The 16,979-nt window shown below is 45.6% G+C and overlaps 1 long non-coding RNA gene across 1 annotated transcript in view; it reads right to left on the reverse strand.

Moving 5' to 3' along the window:
• Window positions 1-3,908: 3,908 nt before the first annotated feature.
• Window positions 3,909-16,979, reverse strand: part of LOC119364059 — a 33,338-nt gene continuing 20,267 nt past the window's right edge. Inside the window, exon 4 of the long non-coding RNA XR_005174645.1 lies at window positions 3,909-4,338. This is a non-coding gene — a long non-coding RNA (uncharacterized LOC119364059). The remainder of the gene's footprint in view (window positions 4,339-16,979) is intronic.

A 16,979-nucleotide genomic window follows, 5' to 3' on the forward strand; every position in this document is an offset into this window, starting at 1 on the left:
ACTTGAATCACGTTAGTGAGACCAGTGTTTGAACCCAACATATTGGAGATGCATTTATGCAGCATCTTCACCTCCGTTTGGGTCCCCTAGTCAAGTCCCTTAGCAGTTCATGAGATGAGTCTCGTGGGGGGTCCGGATCAGAAGTCATGTGTGGTTGCCCATTTGGCATCGTGGGGTTCGGTGATGTAGAACCACTCCTGCCGCCATACCTTGACAGTTTCAACAAATGCCCCATTGGGCCAGATGGCATTGGGGAGTTTGCTTACCATGGCCCAGCCACAGTCCGTGTGTTGTCCATCGACCACCTTTGGCTTCAGATTGAATACCTTGAGCCATAGGCCGAAGTATGCGGGATGCAGAGCAGAGCCTCACACACGACAATGAACGCCGATATGTGGAGGAAGGAGTTTGGGGCTAGATCGTGGAAATCTAACCCGTAGTAGAACATGAGGCCTCGGACGAAGGGGTGGAGGCGAAACCCTAGCCCTCTAAGGAAATGGGGGATGAACACGACCCTCTCGCCGGGCCCCGGAGTGGGAATGACCTGATCCTTGTCAGGGAGCCTGGTGCGATATTCGCAGACAGATAGCCCGCGCTCCAGATATCCTTGACGTCCTTTTCGGTGATGAAGGAGGCCTCCCACTTGCCCTTAGAGCCAGACCAGGCCATGGCTGGGGGGTGGTTTGTTGGCAGTGGGAAAGATCGGAGTTTTGGGGTGCTAGAGCTTGGAGGTTGGAGAGCAGAAGCTACAGGAAGGCGTGGGGGAAAAGGAGGGATCTTTGTCCTCTTATAGACGGTGAAAATGCCAACCGTCCCCCTCTCAAGCCATAAAACTCGCTCGTTCCCAACGATATCGTGCATAAGGCGCGGTTGGATTACCCAAATAACATTGATGGGAATCCCGTAATGGGTGGGCATGATCTCTTCTTTTGACAAGACGTGCCAATGGAGGCTCGACCTCAAAACGCGAAAGGGGAGGCGTGAAAATGGTTCGAAATATTGAAGAGTCAAGTGTGACGCTTCGCCAAAAAAAGATGTCAGTAAAAGACACTGTTCCTGTTTTGACATCTTGCATTCGTGGCTAAGGGTTGTATTGATTATGCAGGGCCAGACACAGTTCCTTTATAAGGGAAGCTAACTTACAATATTAAGGAGAAGGAACCCGCCTTGCAATGTCGAAGACAATCCGCGTGCTGGACGCATCGTCATCAAAGACTGGTTCAGGAACTACTGAGAGAGTCCTGGATTAGGGGGTCCTCGGGTGTCCGGTCTATTCGATATGGGCCAAACTGATGGGCCATGAAGACAAATCAGAAGACCATCCCCCGTGTCTGGGTGGGACTCCTATATGCGTGGACGGCAAGATTGGTGTCGGGATATTCTATTTCCTTTCCTTGTAAACCAGCTCTATACAACCCTAGGCCCCTCCGGTGTCTATATAAACCGGAGGGTTTAGTCCGTAGAGGCTGTCAGAATAATCATAAGCTAGACATCTAGGGTTTAGCTATTACAATCTTGAGGTAGATCAACTCTTGTAACCCATATACTCATCGAATACAATCAAGCAGGACGTAGGATTTTACCTCCTTTAAGAGGGCCTGAACCTGGGTAAACATTGTGTCCCATTGTCCCTTGTTACCATTGATCCTTAGACGCACAGCTTGGGCCCCCCTACCCGAGATCTGCCGGTTTTGACACTGACAACGCCCAGGAGCCCAGGTGCGTCCAGGGGGGTTGTGCCCCCTCGGTGGCCTCTCGCACCGCCTCTTTGCCCTATAAATACCCAAATATTACAGAAACCCTAGGGGAGTGGATGAAAAACAATTCTAGTCACCGCAAATTCCAGAATCACGAGATCCAATCTAGACACCATCACAGAGGGGTTCATCATCCTCATTGGTGCCTCTCCGATGATCCGTGAGTAGTTCATCATAGACCTACGGGTTCGTAGGAAGTAGCTACATGCCTTCTTCTCTCTCTTTTGATTCTCAATACAATGGTCTCTTGGAGATCTATTTGATGTAAGTCTTTTTGCAGTGTGTTTGTTGGGATCCGATTAACTTTGAGTTTATGACAAGATCTATATCCATGAATATTATCTAAGTCTTCTTTTGATATTTTACATGCATGATTATTTATAGCCTCGTATTTCTTCTTTGAATCTTTGGTTTAGTTAGGCCAACTAGATCGATTTTTCTTACAATTTGAAGAGGTGCTTTATGATGGGTTTGATCGTGCGGTGTTCTTTCCCAGTGAAAGAAGGGGCAACAAGACACACATGTATTGTTGCTATTAAGGATAACAAGATGGGGTCAATTCCTACATGAATAGATATCGTCTACATCATGTCATCATTCTTATTGCATTAATCTGTTTTTTCATGAACTTAATACACTAGATGCATGCTGGATAGCGGTCGATGTGTGGAGTAATAGTAGTAGATGCAGGCAGGAGTCGGTCTACTAATCTTGGACGTGATGCCTATATATTGATCATTGCCTTGGATATCATCATAATTATTCAATCTTCTATCAATTTCCCAACAGTAATTTGTTTACCCACTGTGTGCAATTTTCTTGAGAGAAGCCACTAGTGAAATCTACGGGCCCCGGGTCTATTCTTTATCATATTACTTTGAGATCTATTTTTATTTGGTTTTGTTTTCAGATCTATTATTCCAAAAACCCAAAAATGCATTGTTGCACCTTTTTTGTTACTTATTTTATTTTGCATTTTATCGAGATCTATTTATCCAATCTACAATTTTTTATCCCGTCAACTTGACAATTTCTGGCGCTGTTACCCGTTGAGGGATTGACAACCCCTCATAAGTGTCGGGTTGCAAGTATTTGTTCTTTCTGTGCAGGTACCGTTTACATAATGTTGCTTGGTTCTCCTACTGGATTGATACCTTGGTTTCATAACTAAGGGAAATACCTACCGTAGATGTGCTGCATCACCCCTTCCTCTTTGGGGAAATACCGATGTAGTTCAAGCGACATCAGGGTACCGCCAGCGGGTGAGGCAGATCACACGGGCGGAGTGGTAGGACTCAAGCAGCGTCGCCTGCTCCGCTACTAGTTGTGAGCTATGTTCGGATTTTCTCTGAAGAGGAAGGGTGAAGCAATACAGTAGCTGATAAGTATTCCCTCAGTGAGAACCAAGGTTATCGAATCAATAAGAGAACCATGCAAATCCTAGTGAACAATACATGCACACACACAAGAGCAAATACTTGCACCCAATACGGGCAAGAGGGTTGTCAATCCCGTTGAACTCGTTACTTGCAAGGATTAGATCTAGTAGTGATAGATACCTAATTTGAAAATTAATTAAAAGTAAATAAATTGCAGGAAGGTATTTTTGGTTTTTGTAATATAATAAAAGTAGACCTGGGGGCCATAGTTTTCACATGAGGCTTCTCTCTCATAAAGATTGCATAAGGTGGGTAGACGAATTACTGTTGGGCAATTGATGGAAAAGCGCATAATTATGATGTTATTCATGGCAATGATCATGTATATAGGCATTACATCTGTGACAAGTAGACCGAAACAATTCTACATCTACTACTATTACTCCACTTCGAGAGCGCTTCTATGCTTGCCTCTCTACGTATTAACTTCATAACAAATAGAGTAATGCATGAAGTATGATAACATAATGTAGACAAAATAAAACCAAGTAATATGATCAAACCCCGTCATTTACCCTTAATGACAACAATAAAAATACGTGCCTCGCTACCCCTTCTATCACGAGGTGAGGACACCGCAAGATTAAACCTATTACAAAGCACCTCTCCCACTGAAGATAAATCAATCTAGTTGGCCAAACCAAACGGATAGATCGAGAGAAACAGAAAGCCATAACAATCATGCATAATAAAGTTTAGCAAAGACTCAACTACTTTAATGAATAATCTGATAAATCCATGATTCATAGGATCGCAACAAACACACCACAAAAGAGAATTACATTGGATAGAACTCCAAGGAGATCGAGGAGAACATCATATTGAAAATCAAAGAGAGAGAAGTCATCTAGGTACTAGCTATGGACCCGTAGGTATGTGGTGAACTACTCACGCATCATCGGAAGGCAACAAGGATGAATGTAGAATCCCTTCGTGATCGATTTCCCCTCCAACAGAGTACCGGAAAAGGCCTCTAGATGAGATCGCGAAAGAACAGAAGCTTGCGGCGACAAAAAAAAATGTTTCAGGTGGCTCTCCCATAGATCTTTTGGCCTCCTCCTGAATGTTCTAGGGTCCCTTTTGGTCTATAGAAAATCATCATAAAGTTTCATCGTGTTTGGATTTCGTTTGGTACCGATTTCCTGAAAAGCCAAAAAACAAGAAAAAATCAGCAACTAGCACTGGGCACTGAGTTAATAGGTTAGTCCCAAAAAATGATATAAAATGGAATATAAGGTATCTAAGATTGGTGATATAATAGTAAAAAAAACAAAAATTATATATACGTTGAAGACACGTCAGCATCCCCAAGCTTAATTCCTACTAGTCCTCGAGTAGATAAATGATAAAACCAGAATTTTTGATGTTGAATGCTAATGTCATGGGTATCATGTAATCTATTTATAGTATAAATATTGTGAAATGATTAAGTAATTTATATCAACATAATAATATCCATGAATATAAGAACATAATCATTACTATTTTAAAATATATGATGCTCAACGAATGGTATCCCTACTCATTGAATTATGTAAGCATGACATGACTCCACCTTCACCGTATAAATACAAATCATGAGCACCCCAGTGTCAAACCAAGCAATTGTATCATACTCCCTCCATCCCAAAATATAAGAGCGTTTTTACACTAGTGTAGTGTCAAAAACGCTCTTATATTTTGGGATAGAGGGAGTACTTTTTAACGTGCTTCAGCATTTTCAACTCCACTCAATACATGAGCGTGAGCCATTGATATTAGCACTAGGATGGAATAGAGTGCGGTGGTATAGACATATAGGAGAAGCCAAAAAGGAAGATATGATCGCATCAACTCGTTGGATCGTTAGGAAATGGAGAGGCATTACAATCGATATCAATGCGAGGAGTAGGGATTGTGTCGGTGTCCTGAATATGGGGGTATCCAGCCCTACCTACCTGCGGCCCACCACGTGGCTCCATCGACGGCCTGGTACGGCCCAGCTTCAACATCAACAACTCAAGACCCTCGCGAGGGGCCAAGCCTCGCGAGGCGGACAATGCCAAGACCCCCGAGGGGATCGACCTCCTCAGGATGGCTCCCGAGGGACGGATAGTTCTATGCAAGGTTTACCTCATGAGGCTTAGCTGACGTGAGCCATGACGACCAAGGCCAGGCGGGCGCTGAGCGCAGGTTTCCTCTTTGGTGCAAGGGAGGCAGATCGCAGGCGTGGAGTCCCGAGGAATCAGCCAAAGGTTTCCATTCTGGTGCAACAAGACCAAGACCGCCAGGACGGCAGGACGGAGGTCATCGACGAGCCCACCACAGCGTCATGACCAGAGGCTTTTCGCAGGCAAAGACTACTTTTGTCAGGATAAGCTGTACTACTTGTCCCCTTTCAAATCCGGCCGTTGTGGGATCCCTTCCCGCCAACATTTGGAAAGAGGACCAAGGCCACTATAAATAGGACTTAGACACCACCATAGGGGGGATGGGATCCATTCTCACCCGACCACTTCACCAGCTCTCTTGAGATCAAGAACACCTCACCTCCTGAGGCCAGCTCATCCATTATACTAGTTCATCCTCAGCCCTCCGAGGCAATCCACCAAAACGCTGGAGTAGGGTATTACACCGCAAGGTGGCCCGAACCAGGATAAACTGATGTGTCTCTTTGTCTCTTTGAGCTTGTCGCGCTAGGCCTAGGAGGATCGTGAGTAAGCAGGCTGGGTAGATTGAGATCTCCGCACACACCCCAGAGTTTGAACCTCTCAAGGGTTTGCGGAACCTGTAATCCGACATTTGGTGCGCCAGGTAGGGGTGCGTCGGATCTGCTCTTCCGTCGACCGGTCTCCTGCCACTCCGACACCTCCATGGCCGACGCATGCCGAGATCGCGTCGAGCGTTGGGCCGCAGTCACCGCCCGTGTTGCTCAGATGGCTCCGGCGGGCAATGGTTGTGCCCGTCGTGCTCTGTCTCTGGTGGCCAACGCTGCCATGGGCCCTGCCTGCCACGAGCAGCAAGCTTCATCGTTGCACCCGTCGGTGCGTCGCGACGGGCGCACCGCTACTCCGTCACTGACCCCAGCAGCTTCATTCTCCCACGCGCGTCGCGGCCAGGCGGACACGCAGACCGCTCTACTTATGGCTCGAGAGCTCCTTCGCTACCGCCCGGTCGGTGACCTCTACGAGGAGTGGCTCGAGCGGACCGCTGAGCTCGTCAGCGTCGCGCACAGGGGCTCCGTCGATCTGACTCGCTCACTGCCTTAGCAGCCTCCTACAGCGGGCGACATGGTGCACGGGGCTCCTCCACCACCTCCGGCCCAGGGCGCCATCGTTGGGCCAATGCGCGCGGCACCACGGCGCGACCCGCCGCGCCCTATGCCAGCTCGGGAGGATGTGAGTTGCCAGGTGGTGCAGCGACCTCAAGGAGAAGCACGCGTACTTCTAGCACCCTAGCACCAGGCCCGCGTACCGCCGCAGGAGGTGGCGGTGCGCATGCACCAGGACCAGTTTCCACCCCCTTGACGACCTCCGGTGGCCACTGCAGGATGCCGCGCGTTCACCCCGGAGCTCCGCAACGTCGTCTGGCCGAGCAAGTTCAAGCCTGACCTGCCTCCACGCTATGACGGCACCGCCGACCCCGCCGAGTTCCTACAGCTCTACGAGCTAAGCATTGAGGCGGCCAGCGGTGACGAGAAGATCATGGCAAACTGGTTCCCGATGGCCCTCAAAGATGGCGCGCGTTCTTGGCTCCTGAACTTACCCGAGGGGTCAATTTCTTCCTGGGAAGAGATGTGCGGCCGCTTCATCGCCAACTTCCAGGGCACTCGCGACCGTCCGCCGGCCGCGGGTGACCTGCATCGCATCAAGCAGCAACCTGGAGAGACCCTGTAGAAGTATATCAAGCGCTTCAACAACGTACGCCTCAAGATTCCCAAGGTGTCGGACGAGGCCATCATTTCAGCATTCACTGATGGCGTTCGCGATGTCAAGATGAAGGAGGAGCTTGCTATCCGTGAGGATCTCTACACAGCTCTGGAGATGTTCAACATGGCGAACAAGTGCGCGAGGCCTGAGGAAGGGCGCCTCTCCCTCCTTGAGCTCCCCGATGCTGATCCAAAAGACAAGAAGGCCAAGGCCAAGGACGTGAAGCGTAAGGGGCCGGACGTGCTTGCGGCCGAACCAGAGACGAAGCGCGGCTACGACCACCCCAAGTTAGCCAAGAGCAACCGGCCATTCTGCGTCTTCCACAACATTCACAGCCACAACACCAATGACTGTTAGGAGCTCAAGGCCCTCCACGATGAGTGCCTCAGTTAACGCCTCGAGCGCAACGATCGAGGCTATGGTCGTGGCAGTGGCCAAGGTGGAGGACGCTGGGACGGACGCGACCACCGTCAGGAGTGGCGGGCAAGCCTCGGGAGGACCGCTAGCAGGGCCAACCTCGTGAGGATGCCTAGAGGGAGCAGCCTCGTGAGGAGCGCCCTCAGGGCAACGCAGCTCTGCCTCCTCTGCCCCCACCACCAAGAAGGAATGAAGATCACCACCAGGACGAGGGGGTGGGGGCTTCTAGGAGCCTCGAGCCATCGCCTGCATCTTGGGCGGCTCATAGGCCCTGGCTTCCCACCGCGTCTTCAAGCAGTTCGCGCGCGAGGTGAATGCAGCGCTCCCCAAGCCTGAAGAAACTCACCCTCTCAGGTGGTCCAAGTGCGCCATCACCTTTAGCTCCTCAGACCAGCCTAAGTGCACGGCCACCGCCGGCGCGCTCCCTATGCTCTGCTCCCCCATCATCAGCAACGTGATCATCACCAAGACTCTTATCGATGGCGGAGTAGGGCTCAATGTTCTATCTATTTAGACGTTCAACAGGCTCCAAGTGCCATACTACCAGCTTCACCCAACCAAGCCATTTTCAGGAGTGACCGATGGTTCTACACACCCGATAGGGCAGGTCCACCTCCGTGTCACCATCGGCGAGCGCAACAACTACCGCACCGAGCTCATCGACTTAGACGTTAGTGACATCTGCCTACCCTACAACACCATCCTAGGGTACCCAACACTTGCCAAGTTCATGACAGCTACGCACCACGGCTACAACGTCCTCAAGATGCCAGGAAGCGGCGGCGTCATCACAGTCGCATGCCAAGAGAAGGATGCGATGTGCTCTCGAGCGCGCCTTCCAGACTGCATCGATCGAGAACCCTGAAGACGAGGGCGGCGCCTGATACGTCCGTTTTGCATCATGCTTTTATATCAATATTTATTGCATTATGGGCTATTATTACACATTATATCTCAATACTTATGGCTATTCTCTCTTATTTTACAAGGTTTACCATGAAGAGGGGGAATGCCGGCAGCTGGAATTCTGGCTGGAAAAGGAGCAAATGTTGGAAACCTATTCTGCACAACTCCAAAATTCCTGAGACTCCACGAAACAACTTTTTGGATTTAATAAGAATTTATGGGCGAAAGAAATAGGCCAGGGGGCCCACACCCTGTCCATGAGACAGGGGGCACCCCCCCCTGTATAGCGCGGCCTCCTATCTCATGGGCCCCCTGGTGGGCCTCCGGCGTCCATCATATGCCATATGAAGGGTTTTGTCCTAGGAAAAATCGTGGGAAAGCTTACGGGACGAAACTCCGCCGCCACGAGGCGGAACCTTGGCGGAATCAATCTAGGGCTCTAGCGGAGCTGTTCTGCCAGGGACACTTCCCTCCGGGAGGGGGAAATCATCACCAATGTCATCACCAACGATCCTCTCATCGAGAGGGGGTCAATCTCCATCAACATCTTCACCAGCACCATCTCCTCTCAAAACGCTAGTTTATCTCTTGTATCCAATCTTGTATCAAAACCACAAATTGGTACCTGTGGGTTGCTAGTAGTGTTGATTACTCCTTGTAGTTGATGCTATTTGGTTTACTTGGTGGAAGATCATATGTTCAGATCCTTTATGCATATTATTACCCCTCTGATTATGAACATGAATATGCTTTGTGAGTAGTTACGTTTGTTCCTGAGGACATGGGTAAAGTCTGGCTATTAGTAGTCATGTGAATTTGGTATTCGTTCGATATTTTGATGAGATGTATGTTGTCTTTTCCTCTAGTGGTGTTATGTGAATGTCAACTACATGACACTTCACCATTATTTGGGCCTAGAGGAAGGCATAGGGAAGTAATAAGTAGATGATGGGTTGCTAGAGTGACAGAAGCTTAAACCCTAATTTATGCGTTGCTTCGTTAGGGGTTGATATGGACCCATATGTTTAATGGTGTGGTTAGGTTTACCTTAATACTCCTTTTTGTAGTTGCGGGTGCTTGCAATAGGGGTTAATCATAAGTGGGATGCTTGTCCATGTTAGGGCAGTACCCAAGTGCCGGTCCACCCACATATCAAATTATCAAAGTACCGAACGCGAATCATATGAACGTGATGAAAACTAGCTTGACGATAATTCCCAATGTGTCCTCGGGAGCTCCTTCTTCATTATTAGAATTTGTCCAGGCTTATCCTTTGCTACCTAAAGGATTGGGCCACCTTGCTGCACTTTATTTATTATATTTACTTTTTGCTCGTTACTATTTATCTTATCACAAAACTATCTATCACCTACTATTTCAGTGCTTGCAGAGAAAACCTTACCGAAAACCGCTTATCATTTCCTTCTGCTCCTTGTTGGGTTCGACACTCTTACTTATCAAAAGGACTAATAGATCCCCTATACTTGTGGGTCATCAAGACTCTTTTCTGGCGCCACTACCGAGGAGCGTAGTGCTCTTGGTGAGTGGAACTTGGTAAGGAAACATTTATATAGTGTGCTGAAATTTTCTGTTACTTGTCACTATGGAAACTAATCCTTTGAGGGGCTTGTTTGGGGTATCTTCACCCCAACCAGAAGAGTAAATAGATGCTCCTCAACCTACTGAACTTTATGAAAATATTCACTTGGAGATTCCTTCGGGTATGATAGAAAAACTGCTAGCTAATCCTTTTGCAGGAGACGGAACATTGCATCCCGACTTACACCTTATCTTTGTGGATAAAGTTTGTGGATTATTTAAGCTTGCAGGTATTCCCGATGATGTTGTCAAAAGGAAGGTCTTCCCTTTATCTTTGAAGGGAGATGCAATGACATGGTATAGGCTATGTGATGATACGAGATCTTGGAATTATAAGCGAAGTTGGAATTTCACCAGAAGTTCTATCCTATGCACCTTGTTTATCGTGATCGTAATTACATATATAATTTTTGTCCTCGCGAAGGAGAAAGCATCGCTCAAGCTTGGGGGAGGCTTAAGTCAATGTTATATTCATGCCCCAATCATGAGCTCTCTCGGGAAATGATTATTCGGAATTTTTATGCTCGGCTTTCTCTTGATAATCGCAACTTGCTCGATACTTCCTGTGCTGGTTCCTATATGCTGAAGACTATTGATTTTAAATGGGACTTATTGAAAAGAATTAAACGCAACTCTGAAGATTTGGGTTCCGACGATGGTAAGGAGTCAGGTATGACACCTAAGTTTGATTGTGTTAAATCTTTTATGGATACCGATACTTTCCGTGGATTTAGCTCTAAGTATGGACTTGACTCTGAGATAGTAGCTACTTTTTGTGAAACTTTTGCTACTCACATTGATCTCCCTAAAGAGAAGTGGTTTAAATATAATCCTCATGTTGAAGTGAAAGTAGTTGCACCTATTACAGTCGAAGAAAAGACTATTACATATAGTGACCCTATTATTCCTACTGCTTATGTTGAAAAACCTCTTTTTCCTGTTAGGATAAATGATCATGCTAAAGCTTCGACTGTTGTTCGTAAGAGTAATATTAGGACCTATACACCTCCTGAGAAAATTAATGTTGAACCTGGTATTGCTATGATTAAAGATCTCTTGGATGAGGACTTAGATGGGCATGTTATCTCTTTCTTGGGTGAAACTGCTAATATTGCTAGACCCGATACTAAGACACGTAGACCTGTTGTAGGCACGCCTTATGTGATATGGGTGCTAGTGCTAGTGCGATACCTTATGATCTTTATAAAGAAATTATGCACGATATTGCACCTGTTGAATTAGAAGACATTGATGTTACTATTAAGCTTGCTAATAGGGACACCATTAAACCAATTGGGATTGTTAGAGATGTTGAAGTCTTGTGTGGGAAGATTAAATACCCTGCTGATTTTCTTGTTCTTGGTTCCCCACAAGATGATTTTTGTCCCATTATTTTTGGTAGACCCTTTTTGAATACTCCTAGTGCTAAGATTAATTGTGAAAAGAATATCATCACTGTTGGCATAGATGATATGTCTCATGAGTTCAATTTTGCTAAGTTTAGTAGACAACCTCGTGAAAGGGAACCACCTAGTAAGGATGAAATTATTGGTCTTGCTTCCATTGCTATTCCTCCAACTGATCCGTTAGTACAATATTTGTTAGACCATGAAAACGATATGTTTATGAAGGAAAGGGAAGAAATAGATGAAGTGTTCCTTAAACAAGAACCTGTGATGAAACATAACCTTCCCGTTGAAATTCTTGGGGATACCTCTCCACCCAAGGGTGATCCCGTGTTTGAACTCAAACCCTTACCTGATAATCTTAAGTATGCTTATCTTGATGAAAAAGAAATATATCCTGTTATTATTAGTGCTAACCTTTCAGAGAAAGAAGAAGAAAGATTATTGAAAACTCTGAAGAAGCACAGAGCTTCTATTGGATATACTCTGGATGATCTTAAGGGCATTAGTCCCACGTTATGTCAACACAAAATTTCAGTGGAGAAAGATGCCAAACCAGTTAGAGATCCTCAAAGACGATTGAATCCCAAAATGAAAGAAGTGGTAAGAAAGGAGATACTAAAGCTCCTTGAGGCAGGTATTATTTATCTTGTTGCTGATAGTGAATGGATAAGCCTTGTCCATTGTGTCCTAAAAAGGGAGGTATTACCGTTGTTCCTAATGATAAAGATGAATTGATCCCGCAAAGAATTATTACAGGTTATAGGATGGTAATTGATTTCCGTAAGTTAAATAAAGCTACTAAGAAAGATCATTACCCTTTACCTTTTATTGATCAAATGCTAGAAAGGCTATCCAAACACACATATTTTTGCTTTCTAGATGGTTATTCTGACTTCTCTCAAATACCTGTGTCAGCGAAGAATCAATCTAAAACTACTTTTACTTGCCATTTTGGTACTTTTGCTTATAGACGTATGCCTTTTGGTTTATGTAATGCACCTGCTACCTTTCAAAGATGCATGATGGCTATATTTTCTGATTTTTGTGAAAAGATTTGTGAGGTATTCATGGATGATTTCTCCGTCTATGGATCCTCCTTTGATGATTGTTTGAGCAACCTTGATCGAGTTTTGCAGAGATGCGAAGACACTAGTCTCATCCTGAATTGGGAAAAGTGTCACTTTATGGTTAATGAAGGCATTGTCTTGGGAACAAGATCTCCGAGAGAGGTATTGAAGTTGATAAAGCCAAAGTTGGTGCTATTGAAAAGATGCCATGTCCCAAGGACATAAAAGGTATAAGAAGTTTCCTTGGTCATGCCGGTTTTTATAGGAGGTTCATTAAGGACTTTTCTAAAATCTCTAGGCCTCTGACTAATTTATTGCAAAAAGATATTCCTTTTGTCTTTGATGATGATTGTGTAGAAGCATTTGAAACACTTAAGAAAGCTTTGATCACTGCACCTATTATTCAGCTACCTGATTGGAATTTACCTTTTGAAATTATGTGCGATGCTAGTGATTATGTTGTAGGTGTTGTTTTAAGGCAAAGAGTCGATAAGAAATTGAATGTTATCCAGTATGCTAGTAAGACTCTTGATACTGCCCAGAGAAATTATGCTACTACTGAAAAAGAGTTCTTAGCAGTTGTGTTTGCATGTGATAAGTTTAGACTTTATATTGTTGATTCCAAACTTACTATTCACACTGATCATGTTGCTATTAAATATATTATGGAAAATAAAGATGCTAAGCCTAGACTCATTCGATGGGTTCTCGTTCTCCAAGAATTTGACTTGCATATTATTGATAGAAAGGGAGCTGAGAACCCCGTTGCAGACAACTTGTCTAGGTTAGAGAATGTTTTTGATGACCCACTGCCTATTAATGATAGCTTTCTCAATGAACAATTAGCGGTTGTCAATGCTTCTCGTACTGCTCCTTGGTATGCTGATTTTGCTAATTACATTGTTGCTAAATATATACCGCCTAGTTTCACATACCAGCAAAAGAAAAAGTTCTTTTTTGATTTAAGACATTACTTCTGCGATGATCCACCTTTATAAGGAAGGAGTAGATGGTATTATTAGACGTTGTGTGCCTGAGCATGAACAGGAACAAATCCTACGCAAGTGTCACTCTGAATCCTATGGAGGACACCACCCTGGAGATAGAACTGCACACAAGGTACTACAATCTGGTTTTATTGGCCTACTATCTTCAAATATGCTCGTAAGTTTGTCATATCTTGTGATGAATGTCAAAGAATAGGTAACATTAGTAGACGTCAAGAAATGCCTATGAATTATTCTCTTGTTATTGAACCGTTTGATGTTTGGGGCTTTGATTATATGGGACCTTTTCCTGCCTCCAATGGTTATACACATATTTTAGGTTCTGTTGATTACGTTACTAAGTGGGTAGAAGCTATTCCAACTAGTAGTGCTGATCATAACAATTCTATTAAAATGCTTAAAGAAGTTATTTTTCCGAGGTTTGGGGTCCCTAGATATCTTATGACTGATGGTGGTTCACATTTTATTCATGGTAATTTCCGTAAGATGCTCGCTAAGTATGATGTTAATCATAGAATAGCAATCTCCTTATCATCCGCAGTCTAGTGGTCAGGTAGAGTTGAGCAATAGAGAGCTCATATTAATTTTGCAAAAGACTGTGAATAGATCTAGAAAGAATTGGTCCAAAAAACTTGATGATGCATTATGGGCCTATAGAACTGCATACAAAAATCCTATGGGTATGTCTCCATATAAGATGGTTTATGGAAAAGCATGTCATTTACTTCTTGAACTTGAACATAAAGCATATTGGGCTATTAAAGAGCTCAACTATGATTTCAAACTTGCCGGTGAGAAAAGGTTATTTGATATTAGCTCACTTGATGAATGGAGAACCCAAGCATACGAAAATGCCAAGCTCTTCAAAGAAAAAGTCAAACGCTGGCATGATAAGAGAATACAAAAGAGTGAGTTTAACGTAGGAGATTATGTGTTATTATTCAACTCTCGTTTAAGATTTTTTGCAGGAAAACTTCTCTCAAAATGAGAAGGTCCCTACGTTATCGAGGAGGTCTATCGTTCTGGTGCCAGAAAAATCAACAACTTCGAAGGCACAAATCCGAGAGTGGTAAATGGTCAAAGAATTAAACATTATATTTCAGGTAATCCTATCAATGTTGAAACTAATATCATTGAAACCATAAGAATATATAAGAGACACGTTCCAGAATGTTTCAGACTCCGAAAAGGCATAGGTACGTGGTACCATAAGTAAACCGACTCCAAAACAACTCTAATGGTAATTTTTATCAGTTTTGAATTATTTAAGAATTTTAGGAAGAAAGAAGTAGTCCAAAAGGGACACGAGGCTCCCACGAGAGAGGAGGCCGCCCCCCCTGTAGGGCGCGTCCCCCTGTCTCGTGGGCACCTCGTGTGCCTCCCGGACTCCGTTTTCTTGTATGTTACGTATTTTGGTCGGTAAAAATTCATTATATATACTCCCGAAGGTTTTAACTATCGTATCACGCAAATATCCTCTGTTTTCGTTTCGAGTTGTTCTTGTCACAGATCAGGAACAAGATGTCGTCCCAAGATTCGGAGGGAGAGAGCTACATGGTTGATTATATCGCAAATCCAAAGGTATATGTGGATGTGGAACATTATGGCTGGACCACAGAGGAAGAAGAAGACTATGGTCCAAAGGGGAAGGAGGAGACAAGCTCTGATGAAGAGGACGATCCACTACCTCAACCTGGTGATATGCATGTGGAGTTCAAGAAGTCAAGCCTCCATAAGGTCCAATCTATCCCATCACATTTTTTGCAGGACAGCAAGGCAGCACTATGCTAAAAGATAATAAAACTTGAGCTCGAGAATGAGAAACTGAGGGAGGAAAATTTTAGCCTCAGACGCAAGCTAGAGAAGAAAAATGCAACAACTCCACCGTCATCAGCACCACCTCCATCACCTCCTAAGAACTAATCACATGGGTATGGGCACTCCCCTTGGCAACTGCCAAGCTTGGGGGAGGTGCCCCGGTATCGTATCACCATCACACTCCTATCTTTACCGCTTTATTTAGTTCAGTCCTTTAAGTAGTATCTTGATCTAGTAGTTCGAAGTTTTTGATATCAAGTAGTTTTGAGTTTTGCATTGTGATCTCCTTATGTAATCGAGTCCGTGTGCTATCTATAATAAAGATTAGTGTTGAGTCAATGTCACATCCCTAGTTTCTGGCATTGCTCTAGGCTAGCTTCATGTGTGCATCATGTCTATATTTTTGAAACTTGAATTGAGGAATATTGGAAGCCTCAAAACCCTAAATAAAAGAGGGGCAAAAACCCTAGAAATCTCATTCATTGCTCCAAAAGGCTCTTCTTAAATGTTTGATAATTTTTGGTAAGGGTTCTGGTCCCAACCAAAATATTGAACATTTTTAAGGATTTATTTTTGGGACTTTGGATTTAATTCATTAGCTATTTGAATTTGAATTATATTCATATAATTAGAATATAATTTCAAATACCCCCTGAAATATTTTATAAGCTTTTCGAAAAGTCCATCTAGCAATATAAAATATTCAGTGGAGTTTTTGGCATTGTTTGAATTATTTTTTAAAATTCAAAACAGTGGCAAAATAATTTAAATAAAACAAAAACAGAAGAAAAATATAAAACAGAATGTAAATAAAAGCAGAGAGAGAGTTTTACCTCAGCTTACCTCGCAGCCCACCTGGCCCAACTCCAGTGGCCCAGCCGGCCCAGCCCACCTCCTCCCCCTTGTCCTCTTCCTCCTCTGCCAGGAGGACGAACAGAGGCGAGGCGTGGCGCGCGCCGACGCTGCCTCGGCCACCTCCTGCTTCCCCCTGGCCACCTCCTGCTTCCTCTCGTCGCCCTGGACCCCGTCCGCGACGCCACGCACCCCCCCAGGCCTCTCACTCTCTCCCCGAGCTCCTTTCCTCCTCTGGCTCTCTCGCGCGCAGCCACCGAACACACCCGCCGCCGCCGACAAGCTTCCCCGTGGCCACCGGCCACCCCTAGCCTCGCCGATGCGCCCAGGAGCTCCCCCTCGACCCCTCCTTCCTCCCCACCGACCCACGGCCCTACGGACGCGCCACAACGCCGTCGGCATCGCCGTTTCCATCGCCGGCCGCCGAGGATCTTCACCGTCAATTCGCCACCATCGTCGCTTCCCCGAGCTCGCTGACCCTCCCTGCACGATCCCCGTGAGTCCCTGCTTCGTTTCCCCCTAACCCCAAGCCCGATTACGAGCTCTAGCCGCCCCCTCTACCGGAGCCGAGACGCTCCGCCGCACGGACTCGTCGCCGGCGAAGCCCCGGTGACCAAATGGCCCCGCGCGTGCGTCCGTTGCACTCGCAACGACCCGTGGAGCAACGCTAGCGTGGCAGCTAGCTTGTTTGCAAGCTGCAGCGCTAACCCCGCACCCACCCGAGCTCCGGCCGCCGCCTCGGGCTCCATTCCGGCGAACCCCGGCCACCCCCGCACCTCCCGTTGGCCCCCCCTAGATGC

This window comes from Triticum dicoccoides, chromosome 2B (genome assembly GCF_002162155.2).
Source record: "Triticum dicoccoides isolate Atlit2015 ecotype Zavitan chromosome 2B, WEW_v2.0, whole genome shotgun sequence".
In the NCBI taxonomy this organism is placed as follows: Eukaryota; Viridiplantae; Streptophyta; class Magnoliopsida; order Poales; family Poaceae; genus Triticum; species Triticum dicoccoides.